Source organism: Lithobates pipiens, unplaced genomic scaffold (assembly GCF_037356315.1).
Source record: "Lithobates pipiens isolate NorthernLeopardFrog02 unplaced genomic scaffold, aLitPip1_a1.2 Scaffold_8, whole genome shotgun sequence".
Taxonomy (NCBI): Eukaryota; Metazoa; Chordata; class Amphibia; order Anura; family Ranidae; genus Lithobates; species Lithobates pipiens.
In genome coordinates, this window is record NW_027507903.1 from 96,698,674 (window position 1) to 96,709,810 (window position 11,137).

General features: G+C 41.7%; 1 pseudogene; it reads left to right on the plus strand.

The window, feature by feature from the left end:
• The first annotated feature begins 1,019 nt into the window (after positions 1-1,019).
• Positions 1,020-1,090, plus strand: LOC143964687 (U2 spliceosomal RNA; annotated as a pseudogene).
• Positions 1,091-11,137: the final 10,047 nt, after the last annotated feature.

Consider the following 11,137-nt stretch of genomic DNA (forward strand, 5'->3'; position numbering starts at 1 on the left):
CTTTGAATTTTATAATAAATACTCTTTTGTCCCCCCTCTGGTTTTTCTCTTTTTTTTTTTCTCCTCCCTTCTTCCTCTTTAGGAGCTGTATATATGTATAGTACTATGTAAAGTTAATTGATCTGGTAGGGGAGGGGTTCCCGGGTCCTTTTTATTAGTATAATTTAATTATAAAACATTATTTTTTACAATTTTTATCCTTTCTTTTTTATATATATATATATATATATATACATTCAGATTATAAGGTGCTCCTTCTAGAGTAACGTTCTCATGATTAGTAAATAATTAGGTCATAATAGAATAGGCAGTAAAGTCAGCAGAACGGTCTAATTTGGATCTAGAAAGCCAGACCCCCCTCCCCCTCCTTTAACTGCCTAGTTAGTATTGGTCCTTAAAATGTTAGAAGACTATAAAAAGCAGATAATCCCGGAGCTCTACATCCGACTATCTCCATCCATAACCCTAAATAGAGGGACACTCAGATACCGGGCTTAAACGGTGAGCGTCTTACTAGCAAAATATATTGCTATTTTTCTTCTTTTTTTTTCTCCTTTCTCCTTCTCCCCTTGTAGAGTCACTCCATGGAGACCCTCAGAATCATATCATTAAATACTAAGGGTCTAAATACACCGGAAAAAAGGCACATACTTTTACATGACCTGCAGCATTATGGATCAGACGTGGCATTTATACAAGAGACACATTTCAGAAATGACAAATTACCTATCCTAAAAAGCAGGGTATTGCCGACGTTTTAACAAATCAAAATGCAAAATCAAAAGGGGTATCTATCCTTCTTTCAAAGAGGGTACCATGGTTCTTTACAGACCTGGTCAGCGACCCTGGAGGACATTTTCTGTTTGTAAAGGGCAAAATAGGAGATGATGGCATTACACTGGCAATGTTGTATGCTCCCAATGACTACCAAGAGACCTTTCTGGGTAAAGTTCTTAAACAATTGATTGAATTCACAGAAGGCAAGTTGATTATTGGGGGAGATTTAAATGTCCCACTGGTCCCGGCCTTTTGGCTAAGATCAAGTGTAGTATCTGTTCTTATCAGTTACCAATAGGTGGCGCTTGCTTCCATCCCTGTTCTACGGCGAGGTGGAGCAGGGGTGGCAGTTGCTATGCAAAGCCTGTTGGTGTAAAGGTGACCCGGAGCGGTTCGTAGCCGAAAGGGAAGCCTTCTGATGGAGGCGGAGAACCACTGGTCGGCGCCAGGGGAGGGGACCCTGGCCTTCTGGCTTGGATTGTGGCAGCTTTAGCTCCAGTCAGTTTTTCGGGAGGGAACGTTTAGCTCTCCTGTTCCAGCAGGGGGGCGGCCAGTACCTTTCGAATGTAATTAGGTAGGAGTGACGGGAGTGAGGGTGTGACCTGATGGCAAAGGGTCTCACCAAGCTCCTTGATCTTCATGCCTTTCTGGCTGGGGTGGGGGCTGTCGCGGTCTGGGCTGGATCGTCGGGGATGCTTCTGTTGAAAAGCCCATGGTGATGTGCCCCTGGAGTGGCAGTCCAGGGGTGCCTTATTTCACTGTGCTCTGCACGCTGATATTCGGCACCTAGGTCACGTCACCAGATACACGCTTTTTTACACCTGCCTCTAGGGCCCGGCCTTTTGGCTATGACCAGAGGAATTTTTGATTCCTGGCCAGAGGGCCTGGTCATTGTATTGCACAATGGCAACCTTTTCACTCTCCTCTTCACTATCCCTTTCCTCACTTTTTATTTATTTTATTTGTGTTGTGTGAGTCACGTTTGTCACTTTCACGTTTGATTAGTAGGGTGTCGGTCCTCGGACCTATCCTGAACATCTTTGGGAGGGCGGACATAGGCCTTTTGGCTTGGTCCAACCTCCATTGGGGGGGGGGCTACCTTCAGGGAAGCCCCCATAGTACCAAGTACCTAGGAGGTTCTGTTTTCGGCAGTCCTCCCGGGGAAAGGAGGTCTTCCGGTTTCGGCTGGAAGACCACTGTTGAGTCTGGTACCTCAGTCCCTGTCTGGAGCCTAACGCCCCGGGGGATCAGGGTATGGTCCTTCTTTAGGGAGGACATCAGACACCCGTCTGCACTTTTTAGTGTTCACTCTTTATGTGTGTGCACTTTTTTTTATGCACCGGGTGGAAGTTTTTTGGGTGTGTTTTGCACGCCATGGTCTATCTATCATCCTTTGGACTATCATCTATCTTTGGTAGAGCACGTAACCATATAGCAAAAATTTTACATAAAAACCAATTGATTGATATATGGTGCTTACTTCACCCTACAGCGAAAGATTACACTTGTTTTTCCTCTCCTCACAAGTCTTACTCTCATATAGATTACTTCCTCGTTTCACATGCTCAACTTCACTCAGTACAAGAGGCCAACATAGGCTCTACCACCTGGTCTGACCACGCACCTATTTTTATGACATACAAATTACAGGACACTAGGAATAATAGACCAACACAGTGGAGACTGAATGAAAGTAACTTACAGGATAAAGATGTCCTCGAAGACGTAATAAAGGAATTAGACTTTTATTCCACTACTAACGATACCCCAGAATGCGACCCCATAATTGTGTGGGAAGCACACAAAGCGGTTATTAGAGGGGTATTAATTAAACATGGGGCCAGGATAAAATGAAAACATACAGAACAATTAAAGCTACTGCTGGAAGAATTAGCTACGATGGAAACTAGTCATAAACAGACTTTATCTCCATCCTTAGAGAAAGCTCTTCATGCTAAGAGAACACAAATTTCAGATCTTCTCTAATATAAGACCAAGGCAGCTTTACAGATTTGAAGGAAATTTTCATATGAGTCAGGCGACAAGTGTGGAAGTTTCTTGGCCAGAACATTACGAGAACAGAAACAAATGAATTATATACTGCATCTGGTTTCATCTAAAAAGCTTAAAGTCATAAAACCATATGACATAGGGAGTTTCAAGAATTTTATAAGTCATTGTATAATCTGCAGACTAAACCCCCCACTCAAGCCCAAATAGACCTGTATCTTTCATGATCATTAATGCCTCAGACGCAGACAGGGATAACCTGGAAAATTTTATAACAATGGAAGAACTCCAGGGAGCAATAAGGATCACTAAATTAGGTAAGGCCCCCGGGCCCGGATGGCCGGATGGCTCAATATTATAAGACTCTGTTTCCTTCATTAGCTCCATATGTAGCGGCCATAACCCATTGAAGGGTGGCCTTGACTGAATGGGCTTACTGATGACCTTCTCCTGGCCTGCTCCTCCACGTCTAGGGGTTCCCAGGGTTGATACCCAACGATTTGTACACTGACACAGATGAAGTCCTTTTTCAAAGGTTTATTTTGCAGTAGAAGTTTCACAAACACAGTCTCTTTAGGGAACAGAGGGCACGGGTGAAGAACTCCGGTACCTTTAACTGCAGGTTTAACACAGTCTCTATTTCTACTCAGAGAGTAGCCACTCGCAGCTGGGCACTTCAAAGCTGAACAGATCTCTAGCCAGAGATCATGTCAGTCAGCACGTTGACTCAAAACTTGAACAATCAACTGGGAGTATACAGGAACCTTTTTCCAACTGTACCTGGAACGTTCCCCGCTTCCTTTGTGCTACTGGAAAAGTGCAAACTCGTCAATGTCCTTCCCAACTCAGTAACCAGGCACTTCTCAGGATGCCACTTGCCGGGCCTCCTCAGAAGAGTCCTCCCCCGGTCACTTCCACGAGTTGTGGTGTCACTCCAAACCGAGAGCCCACCCGGACACTTTGAATCCTCCTTCAGTTACAGTGCCTCGGACCAGCCGGATCTGAGACTCGGGAATGGATGGATCCCTACCCCAGACCAGACGGGTCTACCCGGGGCCACTGACAGGAACATGTTGCGAGATTTTGAACACCCCCTGACCGGGACCCCTCATGGGGCTACCCTGGTCCTGGAACCAGAACTGACCACATGGGTCTCACGAACAACTCCGGAACCCCGAACACATGACCCACACCTGCTTAAGTACCCCCTCCCAGACTCCTCAGCGGGCCCTGGCACTCCCGCTGATTGGCTCCGAGAGGGCCGATTCCAAAGCATCCAACCAGACTTGGTTCTAGCCTGTCATGTGCACCTCACCACTCACATGACCAGGCAGAACTTCTAAACACAGCCTGGCCAGACCTGTGTTAGGCCTACCTATATTAATTAACCCTCAGAACTTTATTGTCCTGAAGTCAAAAATTTAATTTACGAAGCGTGTGACATTTGATCCCAAATGTCATCCACTACACATATATGGTCGTCAAACTAATTAATTCCCTCGGATCATCAGCAACATTCACAAGGGATAAAATGTTAGTCCATATTTCGGTAATCCCGAAAGAGGGAAAAGATCCGGCTTCTTGTGGAAGCTATCGTCCGATCTCTTTACTTAACTTAGACCTTAAACTTTTCACAAAAGTCCTACCAAACAGAATTCAACAGTGTATCCCGAGTTTAATACATCTGGATAAAGTGTGATTTGTCCATATACGGGAAGCAAGAGGCAATACAACAAAAGTCCTCAATCTCCTGTATGCAGTGAATAAAACTCAGACACAATGCGTGTTTATAGATACAGTTGCGGAGAAGGCCTTTGACAGGGTAAATTGGAATTTCATGTTCTCAGTCTTACGATATGGAGGCTTTGTGAGTAAAATGTTGCAGTGGTTTACTTCAATCTACTCCGGTCCGGCGGCCCGAGTACAGACTAATGAAGTACTATCAGAAGTCTTCCAGATCTCAAATGGGACACGCCAGGGATGTCCCTTGTCACCACTCCTCTTTGCCCTGTCGTTGGAGCCATTTCTCTGCACGGTACGTCTAAAGACATCTCGGGGGTAAAGATAGGAGAGGCTCAATACAAGATCTGGGCTTATGCAGATGACATGATGTTCTCTTTGACAAATCCCTTGATTTCAATTCCCAATTTAATGAAGGAGTTTGGAGGGTATAGCTTACTTTCTAACCTCCGGATTAACTTCACTAAATCAGAGGCAATGGGGGTTAATTACCCTCAAACATCAATTGAACAATTTAAACAAAGCTTTAAGTTTAAATGGACAGATAAAGCTCTCACATATTTGGGCACACTGTTGGCACCCAATATTGATAAAATCTTTGGGTTAAATTTTCCTCCAAGAGTAAAGATTTTATAGGGTAAATGGAAATCAGGTTTGCATTCATGGCTAGGGCGCTGTAACATTATTAAGATGAGTATCCTCCCTAAATTTCTTTATCTTTTACAGGCACTACCAATACGAATCCCATCTACTTACTTTAAACAGTGTCAGAAGTTAATCTTTGATTTCATCTGGGCATATAAGCAGCCTCGGTTACGGCGCAGTCAACTAATACTTCCTAAGAGACAGGGGGGTTTAACTGTGCCAGATATACGCAAATATTATCAAGCTATACATCTTAGTAGGGTAATAGATTGGAACAGACATATAGATCTTAAACTCTGGGTACAGATGGAATATGCTCAATCCTCCATTTTATTAGGAAGAGCTCCCTGGTGCTTTCATACCTTCCTAAAGAGCTTATCAAACACCCTTTGATAGGAAATACTGCTAAGGTCTGTGCGACTCTGCTTCCATCTATTGGTATAATACCTGAGACATCCTCCTTATATCCAGTATTGGGGAACCCCCTATTCACACCAGGGATGGATGATAGAGCTTTTAAACATCTATGGAATACAGGCTGTATACAAGATTCTAGTTCTATAAAAGGGGGTATGGCTGACTGTCCCAGAGTTGATGGAATTGTGTGAACTAAGATTCTGGAGTGCCCTCCAGGTTATCCATTTTCTTGGCACCCTCCCGACCCAGGACAGTTTGACAGGCCCCCTAACAGGTTTGAGAAATTGTGTTCAGAGATGGGAGCAAAGTCCCATACTTTATCAGCTAACTATGAGCTATTATTTACACTAAGAGAAAATGACCCGTTGATCGGGAATGGGAATGTGAGTTGGGGAAAGACTTCAGTATAATACAGCTACGACAAATTATGAGGTTTACACATGAATCGTCTATTTGTGTGAAAACTCTAGAGACTAACTTTAAAATCTTTACTCAGTGGTACAGAACACCAGAGAAACTGAAGAAGTTTTTCACCGACTCTTCGGACCTTTGCTGAAGATGTCAGGCAGATAGAGGCACCATGTTGCATATTTTTGGGGATTTCCCCAAATTAAAGAATTTTTGGGCAGAGATTGTACATATTCTTCAGACTATTACAGACTATAAGATACCAGAAGACCCGGCCTTTTTCCTTTTTCACGTATCTCAGATACCAGAAAAGAGATATAAGCAATCTGTGATATGTCATCTTTTAGATGCTGCAAAGGCTTGTGTTCCACTAACATGGAGATCAAGATCACCACCGACGATAGAGATGTGGTTGCGTAAAGTGAAAGAAATCAGCAAATTAGAAGATCTGGCCCTTTCTACGTAACATCAACAAGAGAGATACTTCGAGACTTGGTCCCTTTGGAATACTTTTTGGTCTCGGAGGAGGGAAGTACCCTTCTTGATGGTAATTTGAATAGTTAAAGTAGAGATTTTTAAGATCTTACCTAACTCCCCTTCAAGGGAGATAGGTATAATAGAGGTGGCTACCCATGGATTGACTCTTTTCCCCCTTTTATTTTTTTGTTTTATTTAGTTTTGTTTTGTTCTGTTAATATATAATGGTAAAAAAAAAAAAAATTGACTGGGCCAGGTTCGAGAATACAAGGGAGGCAGCATATAGGACATTGGGTTGATTAGGAGTTATTTTAGAAATAGACTAAATCTACTGCTAGATGATATAAAATCGTATTTCAAGTATGCATAAACTTGTTAATTCATGTTTATTCTTCTTTTTTCTTCTTATGTATGTTCTTGAGTCTGTACTATGTTTAAAATAAATAAAACAATTGGAAAAAAAATAAAGATGAGTGGTTTCCGTAAGCTCGCCCCTCAAACCCTTCTGAAAGGCCTCAGAAAAAAGCCCCTCACATAGGAGGCATTGACCCTTCTCCAGTTCCATCAACCTGGTGGCCAAATATGTACCATAGGCCTCTTCAGCATTGGGACTGGGGTAGTGAGGAACTGGCTGGTTTCCCGAATGAGGGCAAGTGATTCCTCCTCAGTTCTTGTCATCTTCCTGGGCCTTCTGGTGGGAAGGCAGAGGGGAGGCACCTGGCATTCTGTGAGGCTCCTACTGGGCCCAGCCACCTCCTGCTTGCCACTGGTCCTGGCCTCCTCCTCTCTACCACTTGGCACGGCCATAGGTGTATTTTTTGCTTCATCAATCACACACAATTTTCAGCTTATAACTTGCGAATTGAATTTTAAACAAATAGAAAAGGCTATAATTTTGAATACACCAATATTTTAACAACATTTTTGGCCACTACTGTCTAGTGATATGTATACATAATAATTATTGGGATTAAATCATTGATTTGTAAGCAATTCAAACATTTTAGTTTACATCATTAATATTAGGACAATCAATATTTCCCCCAAAAAATATTCCTGGCTCCAGCTGGGCACATCCACTTCTTCAAGGATGGAAGGGCCCGGTTCTTCCTGGGAGGCCTCAGCTGGGGTGGAGGGAAGGGTGGAGGGAAGGGTCAAAAGCGATTGCCTCGCTTCAGTCTGGTCATAGAGAAAACAGAGTTTGTTGTAGTACCACAGCTTGGGGACATAAACCTTATCTGCTGCTGCTCCTGATTTGAGGGACTTCTGTATCTTGTTGTGCTCCCGCCTATACATATTACGCAAGATCCCAATTTTAGTGTCCACAAACTTAATGTCTGCCTATAATAGATAATACACAAGACAAAAACACTAATGTCAGTCCAAACTCACAGTATTATCTTTATTCCAATATAGGGCACACACACACACACAGATAAGAAACAAAAATACCTGTGTCAGTCCAAACTCTCAGTATCTTATCTCAATATAGGCCTAAATTTTGAAGCAGTATAGACCACTGTGAATCTTACGTTCATTTAGGACGCCCGCTACTTCCGTTCGGACATACGTACGTCAGCGTACTAGCTTTATATACACTGCGCATGTATCAAGCTCCGCCTGTGTTGCCCGTGTTGCCCACCCTTGACGTTCTTCGTTGTGCAGTGGGAGTACATACATAAAGTTGGCAGAGACATTATCAGGAACTAGCGCAGAGGAAAGCCCAAACATCCGGATCCAGGAGGAGATTTAAGGCCACCAACATGGTCTTTGAAGAAATGGTGGAGATGGTGGACATCTTGAGGAGGGAGGACTATGATAGCAAAAATGGTCCGTACCCCCGACACAATTTGCAGAAGGACCAAATAATGTCCTCAGTTGTGACCACTCTGGAGCAGCAATTTGGGGTACGACGGGCTAAAGACCAATTAAGAAAGCGCTGGTCCGACCTTTAAACGAGGGAGCCGGATCAGTTTAGAAGAATCAAGAAGGTGCTTAGAAAAAGTAAGTATTTGTCTTGTGTTCTTATTCTGATACTTAACTTGCATGCTGATCCATGTGCTTTTCGTTTATACTGTTCCGTTTATATGATCGTTCGTAAATATTGTTCGTTTGCCAATACATACTATGTATTTAGCTGCTACAGGGTTATACCTGCATTTTGGTCTGGATAATTTATCTTATTAAAAGAAGTTTATGATATTGTTGTGTAGATGTCTTTGAAACTATAATGATTTTAAAACTTGATTCAGTATAATGTAAGGAGAGGACACAGCAGCTGTTTCAACATCTGGACTCAGGAGTGGGACACTATAGAACATTTTTTAGGGTAACCCACACAGGGGCTCAAGGGGATACCTGAGGTGCCTCCATCTGTGAAACTTGGCCAAAAAATGTAAGTATTGCAGTTTGGTTAAAAGGGAATTTGAATCATGTCTTCAACTCGGATCTTTTCACAGACAATTGTACACCACTTCAAAGCAATGTTTCATATTCCTATTTATGAACTCAAATATCAGTGTGATAAGTATACCTTTGGTTTCATTATCATAGGGGAGAAAAGGCTCAGACAACAGTCAGAGGATTCCAGGACCCCCCGACCTCACCAGCCAGATTGGGTACTTAGCCCGAGCCCACCCGAGGATCTGGAGGAAGGAGAGGTGGAGGAAGTGGGTGAGATCTGCACCCCACCAGGTGAGTGACACTCCAGCTGAAGGTAATCTATTTATGCCTGCATATTTCTAAATACATATTTTTTCAAAAATTTTAGGTGATGTTCTGGTTGTGGAAGGGCAAGCGGCTGACCGATTTTCCACAGACAGTGCCCAAAGATTAATTGGGCAGATCATGGCCTGGAATGGACACATTGATGAGATGCGCAATCAGATTGACAGGATGAGAAATTGGCTGGACACCATGCAGCAGGAAATGAAGAACATGATCAATGTTTTGGGGAGAATCTAATCCCTTTTTCCCTAAAACCCAATCGACCATGTTCTTCATTTCCTTTGTAAATGAAAACATTGTTCCTTTTTTATATTTTTCAACATGTGCTATCCACCATTAGGGGATCTCAATGTACGTGTTTTATATTTGTGTTTCTGTTTCTCCTTCCTCATAATGCTAGTAGGTGAGAGAAAGGGATTGCATCCACATAACACATCCATTGATCTCCCATGATGGGAGATAGCACATGTTGACATTACCCATTTGGACTCCCAATTTGTGTGCAGCTTCAAAATTTGGCTTTTACATGTTGAACTTTGTAAGTTCCAGAGTTGGGTATGTTAGTTTTATAAAAAAAAAAAAAAACTGTTTTACAAATTAAAAAAAAAATAATAATAATGCAGAAAATACCAAAAACAATTAAAAACATATTGTTTAACAAAAAAAAGTTTATATTGAGTAAAAAAATATAAAACCCACAAAAAAAACAAAAAACATTGAATGACGTTTTAAAAAAAAAACACGTTTGAATGTGCACACAGTAATAAAAGTTTTAAACGACAGCAATGTGTGTGGCTTCTTCTTTCAATACTCAATACCAGCTTTGTAATTCATTTTGTGTTTTCAGTGACAAAGGGGCTTATTTACTAAAGGGAAATCCACTTGGCACTACAAGTGCACTAGGAGAACCTAGGAGACAGCCAAAAAGAAAAGCAAACAAGAAGAAAAACTCAAGATTTTATCATAAAAAAAGATTTATTTATTAATGGAATTGTTAAATATGTTCTGGCATTGCAATGGCCCCCTACCATTAAAATAATTGACATATCTGTCCCACACTTGACGGGCAGTTTGGGGGGCCAAGCCAGTACGGCCAGTATCCAGGCCAGTATTCAGGCCCAACTGAAGTAAGATATGTTTGAGAATGTTTGTGTAAAAAATTATGGAGTATGCAACAGCATAGGATTATGTGATTGATTTTATAGTCCGCCATATTGATGGCTGAGAGAAACAAACGGAACCGGCTGGCCATTATCCCAAAGTTATTTTTCCACAACTCTTCTCACTCTGGCCAGCCGGTAGTTAAAAACCCTCTTCTCTGGGGTGAGAGTCTTTTGGGGGAACGGCCTCATCGGGTGCTCACCCAGACCGAAGGTTTCATCTGCGATGAAAACAAAGGTATAAATAAATCTTTGATTCATAGTTAACCAGTCCTATCAGATTGTGCGGGGAGTGGAGTCAACCCATTGTATGCTGCCATGAAGATGCACCAGGAAAGGAAAATTACGGAAAGGTAAGTACACAATTTTCCATTTTCTTTTCCACAAATTCTGCAACTATTTAAAGAGTCAATAAAATATTCTATAAAAAGACATATAAAAAGACAAAACCGCGCTGTCTAAAAAACACAACCGCAATTAGCTGCCTGCACAATGGAAAATCTATGTGGTAAAAGCAATATAAAGTAATGGTCAAGTTTACTTTTAATGAAATATAAGTAAAGTGCTACAACCAATAAAAGACTGTATGCAATAACAAAGTATCTGTATAAATATATACTGTGATAATCCAAATAAACAAAGTATCTGTGTAAATATAAACAGTGATAATCAAAATATGAATGTAAACAATAATCAATAATGATATATATTGTGCAAATAATATAAACTCCCATCTGTACACAGAAAATCCAAATAAGTGTTGTAAAAACTCAAAA